Source organism: Carettochelys insculpta, chromosome 11, assembly GCF_033958435.1.
Source record: "Carettochelys insculpta isolate YL-2023 chromosome 11, ASM3395843v1, whole genome shotgun sequence".
NCBI lineage: Eukaryota > Metazoa > Chordata > Testudines > Carettochelyidae > Carettochelys > Carettochelys insculpta.
Window position 1 is genome coordinate 15,651,985 of NC_134147.1, and position 6,707 is coordinate 15,658,691.

A 6,707-nucleotide genomic window follows, 5' to 3' on the forward strand; every position below is an offset into this window, starting at 1 on the left:
TGGTGGATTCTCCATCCCTTGAGGTTTTTAAGTCCCGGCTGGACAAGGTCCTGGCTGGGATGACTTAGTGGGGGTTGATCTGCTTGAAGCAGGGGGCTGGACTAGATGACCTCCTGAGGTCCCTTCCAGCCCTGTGATTCTGTGATTCATCAGCCTCCCATCATGCACTTGAAAGAAACAGCAAACAATGTTTTCGTGCCCACAATGCTGTGGTATGCACAGAGCCTATGTGGGAGCCGCAACAGCAAGGAAGAATGTGAGGTGGACAGTTGAGAAGCCTCTAATTAATCAATATTTCCTAAAAAGTGTTGTCTTCTGTTCCTTTGAAGGAGTCACCTTAACAGATTCTTTGGATAAACAAAATTTTCTAAGTTCTTCTTGCAGGGCCACCCTTTCTCCCCAAAGCATGTGACTTGTGGACTGTTTTGTTCCTTCCTTCTCTCACACAAGCAGTTGAGCTAATGTGTCTTTACCAGAAGAGACAAGGGAATCCCTACTATTCACAGGCAAAATATTCCTTGAGAGAGGCCAACCGGTGCCAAATGACAGAGACACTCCATGAGCTCCTGAGTAGCTTCTGATGAGCTCCATGCCCCATGCTGGACACCTGTAGTGAAGGGGGAAAATAAAAATCCTAACACAATGCCTCACAAAGTATCTTCTTTCCCATTCATGAGCATGGAGAGCTTCAGGCTTTTACCCTGCTTGAGGGAGTTGGATTTGATCATTGCGGTTTGCACTTCCCTCAGCTTTTCTATCTTACTCTACTCCAAGCAGTCCTGTAGCTCAACATTGCCACTCCTTGAAACTGCCAAAGACCTGTTAATCCCAGAGGTAACGTGCACTGTGCGCAGCTAATACCTTGACAGCATCTATCATAACTGCATTGTACGCCAAAAAAATTGAGAAATTTCTCTTTTATCATTAAACCTCATGGCCCCGACATTCTCAAACATCCAGAAGAAAAGTCACTCCTCCCCCGCCTTGGGACGACTGTAATTGAGGAGCTGATGGAACTCGCAGATCAGCGTCCATTTCCTTCATACAGACCCTTCCTGGTGGGATTCATGACCATCCCCACTCCCACCTCGCCCGTGCTCCACAAACAAAGTACTACTGTTGAGAATCATGCATTTTTACTTAGGAAACACAAGGAAGCAGACAGAGTAAAGGACTTCAGGGCAGGAGCTTTGGAGGGGACTGAGCAGGTTCTGGGAATGTGTTGTCAGCCTCTCATAGAGCATATATCTCTTATCCATGCTGCTTGAAAGCAATAGCAAACAGTGTTTTTGCGCCCTCTTTCACTAGTTATCCATGCAGACACCACGGCAAGGCAAGCATGGACCCCATTCAGTTTCAAGCTGCTGTGACCATCATTCTGGATACCTGGCACGTTCTGCTGTTTTATGCACAGACCCAGGCCAGGACCCATAGTTCTTCATAATTCGGCCAGCACAGATTCATCTTCCCCCCAGAGCAATAAGGTCCAGGATCTCCTGCCTGCTCCACACTGGGGTTCATTTTCAACCTTGGGAATTCATGGCCAGATATGCTCCTGAGTTGTGCTGCCTACTCCGCTTGCCATGCTGACCAAACAGGAAATGAAATGCAAACTTTCCTGGGCCATTTCCTTTACACCTGGAGAGCAACAGAGCTGAAAGTGCTGGCCAGAGAGGTTGCTTTGGGGCACTGTAGGACATCTCCAGGAGGCCAAGAATGTTGGTTGTCACAGTGCTCCATCTGCACTACCCTAAAGTTGACCATAGAAGGCTGAACTTGGTGAAAATCAGGAGTACCAAAATCGAGCTTAACAGTCTTTAAAATCAGCAGAATGGGCCTAGTGGTGTGGACTCATTCTTAAGAAAATTGACCAAATGGAGCTAAATTCAACCTACAAACCTAATGTAGACCAGGCCTCAGAGAAAATGAGCTGTTCCTTACAATCTGTGATGAATGGAAGAAAGTATAACAAGCTTGTCCCTTCTAGGAGTCTGTAGAGAGGAAGAGAAAGAAAGCACCACTTTTCTAGCAACCAAGAGGAAGAAGAGAGTGACTTCCTTGCAACAGTGAAAAGGAAGAAATGGGACAGCTTCCCATTCTAAGCAAAAGCTAGCTAGCCAGGATTCAAGAGGAATGCGAAACAGTGGTTTTCAGATGAATCCAGGCAGTCACACTGGACAGAGAGGGAGATTTGATGAGATGAGCTCTTTTCCCCTACACCACATAACTAGAAATCTTTTGAAATACATAGAAAATTGCTGTTTCTTTTGAAATGATTTGGGAGCCAACTCAAAAGATTCTGTGAGGTGGGCTTCTGAGAGGAAAATCGCTGAACTGAGGCCTTGTTGCAGGGGAAGGTTTTACCGTTTATACTTGTCTATAGTGGTACTGGTATAATTCACCATGTGGACACTCTTATCCTGGTGTGAGGGAGCCTTTTTCCGGTTATCTTGAGTCCATTTCAAGGCTATAAAGCTAACCTGGAAAAGGTTCTCTTACATCAAGAGAAGAATGTCCTCCCATGGGTTATACTGGCATGACTATGTTGGTTTAAATTTACACTGTAGCTCACACTGGAATATCTTGCCCACAAAAACATGGTTTGGGGCTTGCTTGATGTTTTAGGCCAGATTTGGAGGATGAAGGTTAAGCTTCAGGAAGTAGTTTTACAGGCATCTGAGCCTACGGGATCTGAGTCCAAAGGGAAGTCTGTGTTTCTTTTACATATTAACAAGCTGGTCAAAAACAAATATTAAAGTAGGAAGCAGCCTGCTTCAATTTACACATACTGTGAGTAACTTGGTTTTTTTTAACTTATGTCATCTCAGCCCCTTGGTCTTTGCGTTACCTCATGTTAGGCTCTCTTGGGCCACTGAACCTAGACAAACCCAAGTTCCAAGATGGTGTATGGTGTTATTTGTTGGGAAATGGCTTTGAGTCTAAAGATATAAAATGCATGTGTCGTGTATTCTAAAATTATGTAATATGCAATTTTGGGGGGCAGAAGAAGATATAAATTACAGCAACTTGAATGTTCTCCTTTGGATTTAGCTTGGGGTGCTGTTACATTTTAAAATACTTTTCTATTTTTCATGCTTGGCTTTTGGCGGCATACAGAACATTCTGAGTAGTAAATGAATTATATAGTTCAGTGGTGAAAGATGGAGGGCCTTATTAACTTATGTGGAACCCAACTGACTTCAGTACAGTTATTCCTGGTTTACTCCAGTGCAAATGAGAGGAGACTCAAGTTTCCCATCTTAAAACAGATTCACACTGGGCTACATCCTCAACTGGTAAAAATAGCTTCCAAGTACATCAATGTAGTTGGGCAATTTTACACTAGTTGAGGATATGACCGTTGTTTTTTCAGCTACATTTAACCTAGAAATCTACCAGCTGTACAATAAAATAATGCTACTTTTTCAAAGCAACACATTCAGGTTCTATGCTATATCTGCTATCAGTTAGAGAAAAATGATACTTGTGTTTGAACTAGAATAATCTTCCTAGTCTAGTAAATGCTCAAATCCTGTTCCAACATTTTGACAGATCGTTTATTGTTGTTTTTAAATAATACAGGCATTCTGTAGCATGTCACCATTTAGGGTATGCACTGATCTTTAATTGAATGCAGGACTGGAGGTGGAAATCATAGTTGTATCAGTCTTATAGCTGATGGAAAATCAAAATGATTTCATCATATGAAATACTGAGATAATAGAAACACATTCCTAGAGTGATTAGAGAGATTCCCCACCCACACTGTCCCATAAAGAAGCCTGTGCTCTGATTTCTATTTCTTCCCACTTCAGCTTGCACTGAAAATGCAGAGCCCTATAACAACATTTTGGTGAACCCTGGATACACCCACTAATCCAGTGTTTCTCGACCTTTTTGATACTAGACAGTGTGTTATTTCCTTCCTATCTGTGTCAGGAGAACTTACGGACCAGCACTCGTTCACACACTGGTCCCTGAGAAACGCTGCACTAATCTGTCTTCTCTGGGGTTTATTATAGCAGTCCAAACTCATGAGCAATTTCAGACATACAGACAATTTTTGTTTGTTGTAATCAGCCTGCCAGAGAAATATTTTCTTCTTCCACTCCCAAATTACAACTGCCCAAGGCTCATTCAGTATTTGAGTAGCTCACACAGCACAGATAGTATTCAATCCTAGATTACTGACAGCTTTACTTCACATAAAAAAATCATGGCTGTAGAGAGGCAAGGGTGGTGAGGTCATACCTTTTGATGGAAAAACTGTTGCTGGTGAGAGAGACAAGCTTTCAAGCTACAGAGCTCTCGTCTTCAGGTCTGGGAAATATGCTCAGAGTATCACAGCCAAACACCAGGTGGACATTGACTTGAAAGTCCAAAGTCTTGTGACCCTGCAGAGCAAGACACATTGTTATATCTGTGGAAGACAGAAATTACCAGCACCCATTTTGGGGGGAAACCCCAAGATGCTGGATTTTGAAACTATGCCTGTTTTCTGAATAGAAAAAGTTATTTCAGGTCAGCCTCGGAATTTTTTGTCCTTTGCAACGGTCCCCTGGGATGTGTGCTTGATTAAGCTCAGAGAGGCATGCAAAAGAAAGACAAGGCTTGTATTTGGAACAGCTGTGGCAGTAAGGTTGCTATGAGCTTTCTTTGTAAGGCCGTTGCAATCTATATATTTGGCTGTATTTGATTTTAATTAAGACTTTTAAATTATCTGTGAAATGCTGCTAACATAATTTCTAACAGTGTCCCCTAGACACACATAATTACTATTCCCTTATTATAGTTAGTTTGTATGTGACATTATCTATCTATCTATCTATCTATCTATCTATCTATCTATCTATCTAAAAACAGTGTATGTATTGCACATAATATATGGGATATAAACAAATATAATAATAGTTCTTTCTCCCCAAATCTCTTCATCTCTGTTTAGCTTTTACATGGCTGACATAATCCTTTTAACCACAACTGTCTATGATTAGACACATCACCAGGCCTCTGTTTCTCAACAGATGCCACAGTCAACTAACAGAGAGTGAGAGTAATTGGCACGAGCTGTGCATCTTTCCTTTGTTCTGCCTTTTAACATTGCAGTTACCATTTCTGCAATGAACTGAAGTCATGTGCTTAAAGTTAAGCTTTTGTTTAAAGTGCTTTGCTGGATCAGGATCCAAGTCAGTTTTTTACTAGGAACCAAAGATGTGAGACCATAGGACCAGCTACTTAAGTGATTTAACACCAGGTCCAGCCAAAGACAGCCAGTTGGACCACAATGGCCTAAAAGCATGGGGCCCAAGGCAACTGCCTTGCTCACCTTGCCCTATGACCTGGCTTGTTTAAAATTAAAGTTAAAATTAAGCATCGGCTTAAATGCCTTACTGTTTAAACAGCTAAGTGAGGGAAAAAAGTGAGACACAACAAAGTACAGATTCATTATGCCTCATTCTTCTCTGGCATCTGCACACCTCATCTCACAGAACTGAGGCTATGTTTACACTACAGCATAAATTCGAATCTAAGGCACTTAGCTTGATTCTAAATTGTGACTGTTCACACATCAAATACCATTATTTCGAATTTAAGCATTTGGATTAACTGTAGTGTGGAAACAGCTTCCATTTAAAAAGGTTTTATTGGCCTCCAGAGGAGTCCCACGTTTCCCACAATGCCCCACAGTTGTCCATTCTGACTGGTTGCATCTCCAATGCTCTCCAGGTGCATAGGAAGTAAGGTAACAGGAAGCTCATGAATTGGAATGGTATCAGGAAAGTGAATTCATTTTGTTTCTGACAAGTCTCCCCTGCATCCTTCCATGGCAAAGATTTCAGGGGCTGGCTGTCAATGGGGGAAATGAGGGCAATGCAATGTGGGATGATGACATCACATACTCATGACCACTTGCCAGGTATCTTTTTCCCATCCTGCACCAGTAAAAAAAAAAAAAGAAACAGAATGCTATGGGGCTGAGGAACTGTGGGATAGGTTCCCACAATGCACTGCTGCAACACTTGATCTTTGGCAGTTTAGCATGGTAGAAATAACTCAGATTTATGGGAAATTTGTGGGGAGGTGAGGCTATTCAAATTTGATTTTATAAATCAGCATTACACATTCGAACTTTACAAATTCGAAATTATCTCGTAGTGTAGACGTAGCCTAAGACCAAAGCCCTGGATTCTGTCACCCTGGAATTTAGTGTTTCTTTAAAATCCAAATCATGTAAACAGACCCTGTCTTTGTGATGGTCTGAACTACATCTCAGATAAGAATGTTCAGATGTGCAATTTACATAACCTGGATCTGATTTGTGCACCTTGAGCCTGTCTCTATTCATACAAAGCCTGAGCTCTGCCAGCCTAAATCCTTGGTCCAAATTTCCAGGCTGATAGGGCACTGTCATATACAAACCACACTCCTGTTCTGGTTCTGTTTATGGACCTGCAAATCCAAGTTCTCAACTTAATGTTGGGTTTGTTTGTTTTCCAAAAGAGGTACACATTCACAGATCTAGTCTCAAACAATTGACAGCTGACACACAATACTTTATGCTGATTTTGAAATCAATATTATGCAGGCTTCTCAGTAATATCTTTTTCGTATATTCTCTGCCAAAATCCATCATAAATTTCAGTAACACATTTATGTTCCAAATCTGCATTTAATTTAGATTTAGTAAGACATTTATAGTACAGCAT

At 41.6% G+C, this 6,707-nt stretch overlaps 1 pseudogene; it reads right to left on the reverse strand.

Annotated features, from left to right (window-relative positions):
* Positions 1–496: 496 nt before the first annotated feature.
* Positions 497–1,075, reverse strand: LOC142019269 (DNA (cytosine-5)-methyltransferase 3B pseudogene; annotated as a pseudogene).
* Positions 1,076–6,707: the final 5,632 nt, after the last annotated feature.